The following is a 14,516-nucleotide window of genomic DNA, read 5'->3' as shown; positions in this document are numbered from 1 at the left end:
GGATCAGGTGTCCACCTTTTATCTAATCAACGAGGGTTGGGTTTATTTGGTATAAACATAGGAAAGAAGGGCCCAGGGCTGGTGCTCTAGTTGGCCGAGGGAGAGAGGTGTTCTTCAAGAAGAGAGCTGCGGGCTTCCCTGGTGGCGCAGTGGTTGAGAGTACGCCTGCCGAGATGCAGGGGACACGGGTTCATGCCCCGGTTCGGGAAGATCCCACATGCCGTGGAGCAGCTGGGCCTGCGAGCCATGGCCGCTGGGCCTGCGCGTCCGGAGCCTGTGCTCCACAATGGGAGAGGCCACAACAGTGAGAGGCTCACATACCGCAAAAAAAAAAAAAAGAGAGCTGAGAAGAAATCTCAAAATGTGTCTCTAATCACTACGGTCTGGACCCAGGGCTTCAGTGTCCTGGAACCCTCACAGTATCTTAAATAACTACCAAGGACAAGTTCAAATATTGGGGCAGGCTTTGGGAAAAGAGCCATTAAAATGGAAAAAGTAATATATATGTAAATTATTCTCCACCAAATGAGGTTTAAACTTATGAATTACTCTCCACTAATGAAATGAAATTCTAAAATTGAAATAAAAACGTTTAGTGACACATTCGAACATTAACTGAAGATTTTTAGGACAAACACCGATGGAGTTGTGTATCTAAGATCAACATAATGTGATACATAAGGCAGACAATATCCAACTCAGGTATATGCAATAAATATTTATCAATACATGATTTTGAAGCAAAATGCCTCTTTATTGTGCTATAGCTTGACTGAGACAATGTGAACATTTTCAGGAGAGTCAGCAGAGAGTAGAATTTTTCACTTTTTCTCTGATACCTTCACCTAACCCGGTTGAAGTTTGTTTCTAAATCAGAGAAGGGTCAGGATCAAGAATTTCCTAGAGAGACAGCTTCTGTTGCCTCCGTCACCCCCAGCAGGATCAAAGCCAGAGCCAAATCCTAGCCCTGCCCAGATTTGGGGGCCAGAGAGAGGGGAATTCACAGGATGTAATCAACTGGCTTGACTCAACTTCCCAGGGCCATCATTTCAGATCAGAATTTATCTCTGGCAGTGGAATAGTTTAATAGCAAAATATTCTCATTTTTTGAATATTACATTATTTTTTATTTCAATTTTTAACTAAAATGTAGGATATGCAATCTTTTAAATATTCAATGTTTATATCCACTGTTTTAAAAAATGGTTGTACATCCTATTCAAGCAAAAAAAAATCATTTGATGATGCAGTTATATATATTCTTTAGAAAATTTTGAAACTTAGATTTTTTTATTTTAGTTTTTCAGTTATAATTAAAGTAAAATTTTTATTTTTGTCTATTACTTTGATTTTGTATTCTGTTTGACGCATGTGTGATTGATCTTTTTTCTTTTGAAATACAGTTTCCATGTCACTTTGTCACTGTATTGTTATTTTGTTTGAACCCTTTTACATTAAACGTGTATAATTGAGTGGTTGTCATTTTCAGCCAGAAGTTAAAAAAAAAAAGTTTTATATGGTTCTAACACTTGAGGATATCTTATTTTAAACGCAGCTATAGTTTTTAATGAAAGACAACCAACATTCTGCCAGAGGGGAAAGAAAATGTATCCGCAATTAATTGGGCATTGGCACTTGGCATACACTACTTATTCCTTGGCCTTTTAAAAAAAATTTTAATTTATTTATTTAGTTTATTTTTGGCTGCGTTGGGTCTTCGTTGCTGCGTGCAGGCTTTCTCTAGTTGCGGCGAGTGGGGGCTACTCTACGTTGCGGTGCGCAGACTTCTCATTGAGGTGGCTTCTCTTGTTGCGGAGCACAGGCTCTAGGCGCGTGGGCTTCAGTAGTTGTAGCACGAGGGCTCAGTAGTTGTGGCTTGTGGGCTCTAGAGCACAGGCTCAATAGTTGTGGTGCACGGGCTTAGTGGCTCCGTGGCATATGGCATCTTCCCGGACCAGGGCTCAAACCCGTGTCCCCTGCATTGGTAGGCGGATTCCTAACCACTGCACCACCAGGGAAGCCCTCCTTGGCCTTTATTTGCAGAGAGGGAAAGGAAGTTGGACAAATAAGCAGAATTTTTCAGTTACTTTTCCAGGAAAAACAACAGTGCTGGTAGGTCAGCACTATTCCTGGTTTTCAGATGAAGAACCTGAGACTTAGAGAGATTAAGTAACTCACCCAGGGTCACACGGCTAGTAAGTGACAGAGTCTGGTTGCTAATTCAGGTGTGTCTGATTCCGAAACCCATGCTCTCTTGCACCGTGTGGTCTGATGGTTCCACAAACTTAGCAGGTATTCCTAGGGCAGAGAACATGTATGTTTGAATTAGTTATAGCCCATTTCAATTTAAAGCTCCGTTTTAAGTGTCTGTGTACGTAGGAGCATGCTAGGGCGGTAGGAAAGTGATTTTCTCACTCCATCATTACAAAATAACACTCACTGTAACGTTATGACAACCCACTTTCTCCTGTAAAAGAGGAGAATGATAATATATTGGCTATAGAGCCTTGTTCAGTAAACTCTCATTAGGTTTGAATTATTGTATCTAGAAGTAGACCCACAGACATTGTACGGTAATTACATGAAAAGAGCAACATCAGGCTTTCTTTTCTCTTTTTTTTCCCCAGTCTCAGTCGGTTCTCAGAACACACTCCATCACCTGATTTCCAGGATGCAGACTGCACAGTGGTCACGTCATTGTCGACCAGGGCTCACAGTCACAGTGGCAGAGGCCTCTCTAAACCTCCCTCATCTCTAGTTTAACCCACTGTCCCTAATCTCCCCCACCCTGGTCCCCTGCCTACTTCACCAGACACACTTTTGTAATCCTCTCAGGCTCCACGGCAATAAAGAAAATACTGTGGGTTCATCCAGGTGCATCTGGGACCCGGGGGGCACCTCTCACACTCCAATTTCCTTCCTCCCACCTGGCGGGGCCTGGGTTCCCCCGCGGACCAAGTGGCCTAGGCCTCTGCCTCTGGTCTGTGCAGCCAAGGCTGTTCTATTTCTGAGTGTTCTAAGATTGATGATTATTACAGTTATGGTAAAAGGAACATTGTTTTTTCTTGGGGGATTCTGGAGATTTTCTTACTGGGGAAAGGTCTCAAAGCCATTTATACTCAGCTGACTGGGTAAAGACTGAGATTAAGAAGAATGGATATGTCACAGCATCTTCTGTAAGTTAAGGTAAAGAGTCATGGATGGAACTAGTAAAAATCAGGACATTCCTTTGGCTTCCCAAACAAAATGTAACATCTAAGTGAGCACTGAGGTGGTGTATCAGACCCAGGAGGCTGGTGCCAGGAAATGCCTTATCCAAGCACTGTCTGCACAGGAGTTTTGAGCCAGAGACTTGGTTTCTTCCTCCTGATCTCCCCTCAGAGCCTCCTTTAGGTTTTCTGTTACCTTCCTCCTCTTAAGTAAAGTTCCCCCAGAGAGAGAGCAGTGCACATCTGTTTTTGTGAGATGATAAAAAGGAGCTCTAACCATGACAAAGATGCCACGTAGAAGCTGCAATGGAAACAGTTTAAATAATTTTTTTCCTTCACTGATGAGAAAAAGAAATATTTTAAGTTCATCAATCTAATATTTCTTATTTGTGATTTTAAGTAGTGAGGGTATTTAAAATAATATAAATAAATAATAGATTTATGGTTATTTCATCTATATCCCTAAAAGTTTTGGGTTTTTTTGTTTTTTTTTCCTGGCCTTGGCCGTGCCATGCGGCTTGCAGGATCTTAGTTCCCTGACCAGGGAAGGAACCCGGGCCCCCTTGGCAGTGAAAGCACAGAGTCCTAACCCCTGGACCACCAGGGAATTCCCTATGTCCCTTAAAGTTTATATGTGCAAGTGAGACAAAAAAATTGGGAGAAGGACTATCTCATGGATAAATGGGGATCCCATCATTTGTCATTAAACGATTGATTTTTTAATCTCTCCATTTGTTCCAATGTTTGTTTCTATCTCTCAGTAAAACTTAGGTAGGGAATAATATGATGACAAATAAGAAAGATTATTATGCTAGCTATATGTAAATGACCTGGAGAAGTGGAGATCTGGAAAGGAGGATACCGTAGTTATAAAAGAGCACAGGGAACTGAAAAAGAAGTGAGGTTTTCAAGAACTTTAACCAAGAAAACCTCAACAGGTCTTGATGATGGATCAGGCATAGAGGATGGCATTATAAATAATGAAGTCAATGTGAGGCCGAATTCGAGGACTGTTCCTTGGGAAGGGTCACAGGAGAGGCAGTATTAAGACTGGCCTGGCTCTGATTGTCTTGATCCTGATTCTTCACCCTGTATCCATCTAATTAAATATTGCTGATGAGGATGGGGATGTTAGCTCTTCGTGATGCAGTAGTTTGTCGTTTCTCTAGGCGGTAGTACCAGAGAACCAACTTCTGTTCAATTCCTACATCCTCATTTAAGGGAGAAAGAAGCCTGAGATGTGAGAGCTCTGAGGAGAAATGGGAAGGAAATAATGGATTCCCCGGCAAGCCTAGTCCCCAGAAATCCTGCACTATCACAATCCTAACCCTTCTCCTAGGCTGATAGTTGTTAAATTGATGTTAGTGTCAATTGGGTTGTACAAAGATAAAGGTCCTTTCTTGGAGAAATTCCAGTGAGAACTTGAGCTCATGTTGCCTGATGCTTCAGCCCTTCTTCCTCATCCTGGTCAATGTATCTACCTGGTATAAATATCTCCTGACTCATATTAGCCCCAGCTAGTGGAAGCCACTCTTCATTCTCACTCTGTCACTCAGAAAAAAACTGTGAGTAGGAAGTAAATCCCAGTAGACACACTAAACATCTCCCCTCCAAACACATGCTAGGGAGACTCATACTTACATTGTTTGGGAGATACACAAACACTCACAAATATTGATAGTTTGGAAAGAAGGCGAATTTGATGTTAAAATTCAAAATTAGCTAACTGCTCAAATACTCCAAGTGATTGCATGTATGTATGTTGGTGCAAAGAGTGCCTGGGTATAAATTGTGAGCTACTGAGTTGGGGTACTATTTAAAACATTATGGCTCTCAGTTTTCTCCAAATGAATATACCAGTTATTCAGAAATGCAATTTTTAAAAAATTAGATGAGTTGTTTTGTAATTTTGAAGTATTGCCCATACATGGTAAATCAAATTAAAGCAGCAGAAAACAATATACAATCAAAAGTAAGACACTGTTCTCCCTTCCTGTACCCTCAATTCCAATTCCTGGAAGTAACTGTATCAGTCATGAATACTTTGGCTGCAAGTAACAGGAACCCCTATTAATACTGGCTTTTGTTAACTTATATGAAATTCAGAAGTAGGTGGTATCAACGTTGATTCTGTACTTTGTGACATAATCAAGAAGTCACCCTCTATTCACAGTGTACCAGCAGTGTCACACCTCATTGCCACAAGGAGGCTAACACGGCTCTAGGCATTCTCAAATCAAAGTTTCCTAAGCAGGAGGGAATGGGCGAGAAGCAAAAAGAGCTTTCTCCTCATGCACATCCTTATTTCCTGAGGAGGGAAATCCTTCTAGAAGCCCTAAGCAGACTTCCCGTAATCTCTCATGCCCCAGACAAGAACTGACTCCTATCCCTAGACCCACCATGGGCAGAAGAGAATGAGACCTGTGACTGACTTAGGTTCATACTAACTCCTCCCCTGGGCCGGCACATGGCTGCCTCAACAAAACCAGTGCTCTGTTGGCAAGAAAGAAGGGCGATGGCTATTGGGCAGGTAACCACCAGTGATGGCCAGAATGAAAATGATCAACTGTGTCTTAATATCTGCCCCGAAATTTTCTGTATGTATTTAAGTAAATATATTGTGAGTACTATATACTGTATCATATGTATGGATATGCCATATATATGGTCACACATGTATATATGCACATACACACAAATATCCACATGTGATACTTGCCTAAGTATCTTACATTTTTTAGATAAATGAAGTACTCTATGCATATTGCTTAGCATGTAACTAGCATATAGTAAGTGCTTTATCAATGCTAATTACTATTATTCTTACTTATAGTTTTGTTATTATTATAGTCTTTAAGACAATATACACCCTTTTTAAAAAGAATGAGGCTCATTTTCTAGCAAATGCTAAATTTTACTTTGCCAGTACTTTAAAAAATTATGCCAGCACTTTTATTTTGGGCTATTGAATACTCTTGAAGATATGAGCTGCATAGCTCCTTTTAAGAGAGAGAAGAATTACTGTGGTCAGCAGTAAATTCCATTGAAACATAGTGAAATAATTTTGTGAATAATAGCTAGGTGACTAAATGTTTACTTTCTGATGACTATCGAAACAAATATTTTCTAATCATGTTAATATGCAGGCAGAAGTAAGAAGGTTAGGTATTAAACATTTTTTGGTGTATTTGCACAAAATATTATGTTAGCAAGTGAATTTTACATTATTGACAGATTTTTTTGGAAGAAAAAAATAACTTCACTACTATTTGCCTAATTTATGCAGCACAGAGAACATGAGAGTTGTTTGAGAAATTCTCATTGGAAGAGAAGGCCATTATAGATACTTTAAGCAAAAGCAAAACACTTTTCTTCAAGTATTTGACATAACTGGATGAAAGTCTGTGGAACTGAAAGGGAGCAGAGGAGGGAAGTCTCTTTAGTTATCCCTGAAATAGGATCCTGACCAAGAGTCTCAGGTAGGTGAGTGCCTTTCAGCTGACATCTTATAGTCCGTCCTTAAGGCCAAGTTGTAAAATGGCTTGTCTTTAAGGTAAAAGCAATATCTTTTAATCCAAAATATATAAACAGCTCATACAGCTCAATATCAAAAAGCAAACAATGCAATCAAAAAATGGGCAGAAGACCTAAATAGACATTTTTCCAAAGAAGACATACAAATGGCCAAAAAATCACATAAAACAATGCTCAACATCACTAATTATTAAAGAAATGCAGATCAAAACTACAATGAGGTATCATATCACACCAGTCAGAATGGCCATCATCAAAAAATCTTGACCAAGAGTCTCAGGTAGGTGAGTGCCTTTCAGCTGACATCTTATAGTCCGTCCTTAAGGCCAAGTTGTAAAATGGCTTGTCTTTAAGGTAAAAGCAATATCTTTTAATCCAAAATATATAAACAGCTCATACAGCTCAATATCAAAAAGCAAACAATGCAATCAAAAAATGGGCAGAAGACCTAAATAGACATTTTTCCAAAGAAGACATACAGATGGCTAAAAGGCACATGAAAAGATGCTTAACATCACTAATTACTCACTAATTATTAGAGAGATGCAAATCAAAACTACAATGAGTTATCACCTCACACCAGTCAGAATGCCTATCATCAAAAAAAAAAAAAAAAAAACAAAACCCACAAATAACAAATCTTGGAGAGGATGTGGAGAAAAGGGAACACTTGTACACTGTTGGTGGGAATGTAGATTGGTGCAGCCACTGTGGAAAATAGCATGGAGATTCCTCAAAAAACTAAAAATAGAACTACCATATGACCCAGCAATTCCACTCCTGGATATGTATCTGGAAAAAATGAAAACACTAATTCAAAAAGATACAGGCACCCCAGTGTTCATAGCAGCACTATTTACAATATCCAAGATATGGAAGCAACCCTTGTGCCCATCAACAGATGAATGGATAAAGAAGATGTGGAATATTGCTCAGCCATTAAAAAGAATGAAATTCTGCCATTTGCAGCCACATCAATGGACCCTGAGAATATGATGCTTAGTGAAATAAGTCAGACAGAGGAAGACAGATACTGTATGATACTACTTATATGTAGAATCTAAAAAATAATACAAATGAATGTATATGTGAAACAGAAACAGACTTACAGACATAGAAAATAAACTAGTGGTTACCATTGGGGAGAGAGGGGTAAGTTAGTGGTATGGAATTAAAAGATACAAACTGCTATGTATAACATGGATAAGCAACAAGGCTATATTGTATAGGACAAAGAATTATAGCCATTATTTTGTAATAACTTTTAATGGAGTATAATCTGTAAATATACTAAATTGCTATGCTGTATACCTAAAATTAGCATAATATTGTAAATCAACTATACTTCAATTAAAAAAAAATATTTAGCCATATTGGCATATTAACACACACACAAAGAAAAAGTATATCTTTTGGTCCCCCTTTCTCTTTGTTTCTCATCATTTGTCCTAAAATGTGTTGCTAAAGTATGAAAATATTATGATTATATATGTTATTTAATCTCTCAGACTTCATGTTTTTCCATTTCCAAAGTAAGTGTGTTGAATTAAATGCTAAGATCTCCTCCAGGTCTAAAATTCTAAGTTAAAGATCCATGTTTTCCAGAAGTGATTGGTCAGCAGAATCACCTGGAGGCCCTTACAAAAATACAGGTTCCTAGATTCAAATTTCAGACATTCTGATTCATTCATTCATCAAATGACGACTGAGGGCCTTGCATGATATTCTGGATACACAGTGATGAATGAAACAGATATAGTCCCATTCTGCCCCAGCCTCTACAGAAGGACTGAGATTGAAATCAGTAATCTGTGTTTTAAAAATGCTCTCCAGGCAATTCTGACAAGTAGACAGTTTAGAGAAGCAATGTTTCAGACCAAATGCAAACAAGAGACATTTCTGAGGAACTGTTTTAATTTTACTTGGGATGAACTCAAATCTACACTCTAGAAACACTTCTATTTTTCACTGAAAAAGCCTTAAATAGCTTCTCTAAAACATGTGTGTGTGGGTGCCTGTGTATCTGAGACATAAATGTTAACAAGAAAACACACTTAACAGATGTAGTTACAGTATGCTAGTACTGGGTGAGGTTTTAGCAAATTAACATTGCTAGTTGGTACATTACTACAGACACCTGCACAATATAAAAGAAATTAGTATTTGATTTGGAATATTGAGAGTTAAAGTTCAGATTGCTTATGCAAATAAGTTTGTTATTCATTTTGAATTCTATTACTCACTTTGATTTGATCTTTGAGGAATTTTAATGCCTTACCTACTTTAGTGTTCAACATTTTGAAACTTGCTAGTGTTTGACCTTATGACCAATGAATGCTGAGATTTACTAATAGACGTTTTATGCTTGCTATGGTCATACAACTCTATTTTCCTTCAAATAATACCAGATTGAGAAGTTACCAAATTGAAATAAATGAAAGAATCCCCGTTTCTATGCTACCAAATTATAAACACAATGACGATTTGACCTAACTTCAGGAAGTGTAATTCTAGGAGGCCACCATGATAAATGGTTCACAAAGGAGCTATGAATGGCCAACCCTTAACTGTTTGATCTGTAAATTAGTCAGACGCTTGGTCACAAGATTTTTTTTTTTGTGGCCTCTCCCGTTGCGGAGCACAGGCTCCGGACGCGCAGGCTCAGCGGCCATGGCTCCCGGGCCCAGCCGCTCCGCGGCATGTGGGATCTTCCCGGACCGGGGCACGGACCCGTCTCTCCCGTTGCGGAGCACAGGCTCCGGACGCGCAGGCTCAGCGGCCATGGCTCCCGGGCCCAGCCGCTCCGCGGCATGTGGGATCTTCCCGGACCGGGGCACGAACCCGTGTCCCCTGCATCAGCAGGCGGGCTCTCAACCACTGCACCACCAGGGAAGCCCCTGATCACAAGATTTTTTTCCCCCCATGCACAGCTACATTCCAATATGGCCAGTAAAAAAGAAAAAGATACCATTCAAAGCACTCCATGGCTATTCAGCGTAGTTTCTTTGTCTCAATCAGGGTTGCAGCAGGTGGTTCAAATGAAGAGGTTTTACTGCAGGGACCACAAGCATGTGAAGGCCTGGGGAAGGGAATAATGAAGGGATGTGAAAAGCTAAAAGACCAGCAAAAGTGGGAAGCAGGTAAACAGCCTTGGGTGTACAAAGACAAGAGGAAACCTTAGCCCAGACTGGAACCATGGAGGAAGAGGAAGGGCCCATCAGAAGGGGCTGTAGTCTTTAGGGAAGACAGAGTACTGGAGACCCCTCCCTGAAGCAGCAAGTAATACCCTTACCTCTCTCTCCCTTCCTTTCTACCTTCAGAATTTCTGTGCATGCTCCCCCAATGTCAGTTTCCTGGGGGCACTGGCAGGGTGGGAAGTGGTTAGGGGGTGTGTGGACGATATAAGGAAAACCCTCAGACTCTCTAAAAAGACAATTTATAGCAGGCATTTAAAACCATGCTCCATGCTTTAGGCATAGACTATTTACTTTGTGGATCCGTGACTGTTTTCAAATCTAAACTCTGTTTTTGATTCCACTTTTTTATTTTCTATGTTTTTACTAAATTCTAGCTGCAAGAATCACATGATTTTGTGCTGCCTCCTCCTCTCATTAGTTATGTTGTTAGTAGTAAATTGTAACCAAGGAGGCAAATCTGATACAAAAAAGATATTTTGGATTAGCTGTAAATTGCTCCTCTAATTTAGGAAGGGTAATCCAGAAGTTTACTTTGGTGATTAAAATAATAGATTAAATCACAATTCAGTTTATGTGTGCATTCACTCTTCTTACAGGCAGTTGGCTGGGCGGTTAACAGAGCCTCTATCATTAGCGTGGGTGTGGGTCTGAGTCAACAAACACAAAAGCTGTCTTCTTGAATGCTTGGGTAATTGAAAATGCCAAGACACATTTTACAAATTCAGCAAGGAAAAGAGTAATCAAACCTGGAGGAAAAATTGGCTTTGAGATGATGCAAGATGAAACAGCAGCAGCTCAAATGTCATTGCCTAGAGGAGGACAACCAGAGTTAGGCTAGCTGCCACTCATGTGACTTCACAAAAGGTTACCCAGAAGGGACAGCACCCACTTCAGGAAGCACAAATGTTGTTGCCAGGACCTGATGTCCTTGGAGTACAGTGATATAAAAAGACCAAAGGCAATTTGATCCAGAATGATAGATTGAGCATCATATAAATGATTTGTACATTCAGAAAACGGAATACCTTTCCCAAGTAAATGCTTGAAAAAGAGAGCATCGGAACACTGGTATCACAAAGAAAGATGCTGGTTACTGGTTTTAAAGGGCGATTTAACGTATTAGTGATTTTACAGTGGAAAAGCTAAAATTTCCAGTGTTTCATTTCTTTTTCTCACGTGTAGAAGTCACCAAAGGTGTGAGGTGGAGGGTGGATAGTAGGAAAGCCCATTCAATTCCATTCTATTTGCAAGTTACAATTTAAGGTAGATTTTGGCCATTTGTGTATTTGCACCTATTTTCAAGTAACCTCAGTAAACTTTATTTCACAGTAATTTTATTGTGAAATAATTACATTGTGAAAAGTCTAGGGCTTGATTCTAAGTTTGCAGCAAATATGTGTTTCCCCTTTCTTAAAACAATGCTTCCATCCTTCACTCCCCTCCACAAAGAACCGAATGGCTTCTCATTGCCAATAAGATTGTCACATGATAATGTATTTACAAATTAGTTTGTGGTTTGGTTCTCTTTACCTAAACCCACTTATAGCCCTCCCACTCCACACACACACACACACACACGCACACACACACGACCAAGTTTGTATTTTTTTGGCATAAAGATTTGTTCAGGGTCTAAAACAGACGCAACTTGAAAATAACCCTCTCTCTCTCTTTTTTTTTGTTTTGTTTTTTGTGGTACGCGGGCCTCTCACCGCTGCGGCCCCTCCCGTTGCGGAGCACAGGCTCCGGACGCGCAGGCCCAGCCGCCATGGCTCACGGGCCCAGCCGCTCCGCGGTATGTGGGATCCTCCCGGACCGGGGCACGAACCCGCGCCCCCTGCATCGGCAGGGGGACTCCCAACCACTGTGCCACCAGGGAAGCCCCCTCTCTCTTTTTTGAAAGCCTGAATTCATTGCCAAGGCAAAGCTATGTATCAAAGCCCAGGAGGGGAGAGAGAGGAATGACTTTGAGGAAGGCATTGGTGAGAGGAAAATTTTCCCCAGATTGTGGAAGGTCAGTGAGTTCTCTGAAGAGAGTAGCCCTCTACTCCACTCTCTAGAGGTGGTCTGAGTTCAGAGGGAAGAGTTGTATAATGGACCTCAAGCACTGGGCTTCCCGGTAGAGCAACAAGTGAAGATTTTTCTCAATTTAAAACTAGCATCAAATTCCTTAACAACATGTCATAGACAACTTCTGATAATGTATGAAACTTTAGTGAAGAGGGTGTGTGGTACACAGTCTTAGGAATCATACGCTCCTTCAAATCTTTACTATTACTTGATAATAAATAATGTATCCTTAGTGAGCCTTAGTTCATGCTTCTGTAAAATGAGGGGTTAATACCCATCAGGCAAGGTCATGAAAACTAGACATTATGAACAATATGTGGCACATAATCAATAGAAATAAATGACTTAGACTTAACTCTGGAGAATTATAAAATTCTTTCTCTTGCACACAAAATTCCCTTAGCCAACAGTATTTACCAACTTCCTCATTCTTTCAAAAAACTCTTTGGGTCAGTTTTTAAGTTATTATTATTGTGGTAAGAACACATAATGTGAAATCTACCCTTTGAAGAAAATTTTAAGTGCACAATACAGTTTGTTAACCATAGGCACGGTATTGTATATCGCATTTTTTTGTACATCAGATTTTTAGAACTCATTCGTCTTGCCTAACTGAAACTTTATACCCATTGAACAGCATTGCCCCCGTCCCCAGCCCCTAGCAACCATCATCCTGTTCTCTGTTTCTGTGAGTTTGACTATTTTAGATAGCACGTATAAGTGGAATCATTCAGTATTTGTCCTTCTGTGACTGGCCTATCTCCACTTAGCACAATGTCCTCAGGTTCATCCATGTTGTCACATATCACAGGTTTTCCTTCTTTTTTAAGGCTGAATAATATCAATATCACATTTTCTTTACCCATTCATCTATTGATGGTCATTTAGGTTGTTTTCATAGCTTGGCTACTGTGAATAATACTGCAATGGACATGGGAGTGCAGCTATCTCTTTGAGCAACTGATTTTCTTTCTTTCAGGTATATACCCAGAAGTGGGATCGCTAGATCATATGGTAGTTCTATTTTAATTTCTTGAGGAACCTCTGTACTGATTCCGTAGGGGCTGAAGCATTTCACATTCCCACCAATATTGTACAAGGGTTCCAATTTCTCCCCATCCTTGCCAACACTTATCTTTTTTTTTTTTTTTTTTTGATAATAGCCATCCTAACAGGTCTAATGATATTTCATTGTGTTGGGTCAGTTTTGTGAACTGCTTTTTCTTCTAGCCCATAAGCCTTCAAAAGAACAAATAAACAGTATTCACCTAAAAGTTAGTTCCTAACACATTTTGGATCACAAGACCTCTTGGAGTATCTGATGAAAGACACAGGATTCTCTTACCAGTAAAGTGCACGCATACAATAAATAACACAAATTATTTCTTGAAATGACGGACCCCAGATACATATTTATGAAGGCCAGTTTAAGGTCACTTGCCTAGATTAAGTGATACTCCAGCTTTTTCGACACCTAATGATTTAACTCAGGGATTAGCAAGTGTTTTCTGTGAAAAGCAGGAGGTTACATATTTTCACCTTTGGGGGCCAGTCTCTATTGAAACTGCTCTGCATTTGTAGTGCAAAAATTGTTATAGAAAATACATAAACAAATGAGCATGACTGCTTTCCAATAACATTTTACTTGCAAAAACAGGCTTTGGGCTGGTTTGGCCCTTGGGCTGTAGTCTGGCAATCCATGAATTAATTATTTCAAAGGATTGAATGGATTGCAGTAGTTAGGAACTGGGAAACCCTTGAATACACACATATACACACACATACACAGACACACTATAAAGGCCATACAAATCCACAGTAAGAGTAGCTATATATCCTTTCCTCTGGAATGCCTAAGATGGGATAAGATGATCTTCCTCTCCTATCATATTTGATAACAATCTTTTAATTTGCATCTGATGGCAGCTGGTGTCTTCTTTCAGTTGTTTTGGAACATCACCAGAGCTATCCATTAGTGCTTGTTATCAGTGACATAAGTCATAATATATTTAATTTCTGACTGGGGAGGTAGCAAACTCTCAGGATTTAGTACACCTTTTTCTATACCTACATCCCACCTTGTCTTCTTAAGGACAAGAGGCCTCTTTAAGGAATCTGTTCAGGGTTCCATTCTATTGTCTATTATTACTGCTTCTAAAATTTGTTCTTGGAAACCACTCTTGATGACATTCACATTTTGGAGGATTCAGTAAAATCCTCCAAAAACTGTAGCAATGTGAGTTTAATTTCTATACAGTAAATGTCTGTACATTTAAACATCATTGAAAGAAAAACTTGCAAGCATCTTGCTGATAGCTGCCAGCATTTCTTCGTGAAGAGTAAACATTGCCAGACTAACCTCATCTATTAGGATAAAAGTCCCAGGTAGATCAAGAAAAAGAGATAGTTCTAATTTATCTCGGCTCTCAGAAGGTTAGGTGATTCAGTTGTATGAGGCAATAAATTTAGAAAACGTGGTCTGGACAGCATAACTATTAGATGAGAA

At 39.7% G+C, this 14,516-nt stretch overlaps 1 non-coding gene across 1 annotated transcript; it reads right to left on the bottom strand.

Moving 5' to 3' along the window:
- Positions 1-2,624: 2,624 nt before the first annotated feature.
- On the bottom strand, positions 2,625-2,707 carry LOC112063809 (small Cajal body-specific RNA 18). Its single transcript, XR_002891192.1, has one exon. It is a non-coding gene; the product is annotated as a small Cajal body-specific RNA 18 (non-coding RNA).
- Between the last annotated feature and the right edge of the window lie 11,809 nt (positions 2,708-14,516).

The sequence above is a fragment of the Physeter macrocephalus genome, chromosome 7 (assembly GCF_002837175.3).
Source record: "Physeter macrocephalus isolate SW-GA chromosome 7, ASM283717v5, whole genome shotgun sequence".
Lineage (NCBI taxonomy): Eukaryota > Metazoa > Chordata > Mammalia > Artiodactyla > Physeteridae > Physeter > Physeter macrocephalus.
The sequence above is the reverse complement of the archived record's forward strand: the minus strand, read 5'-3'. Positions and strand labels throughout refer to the sequence as shown.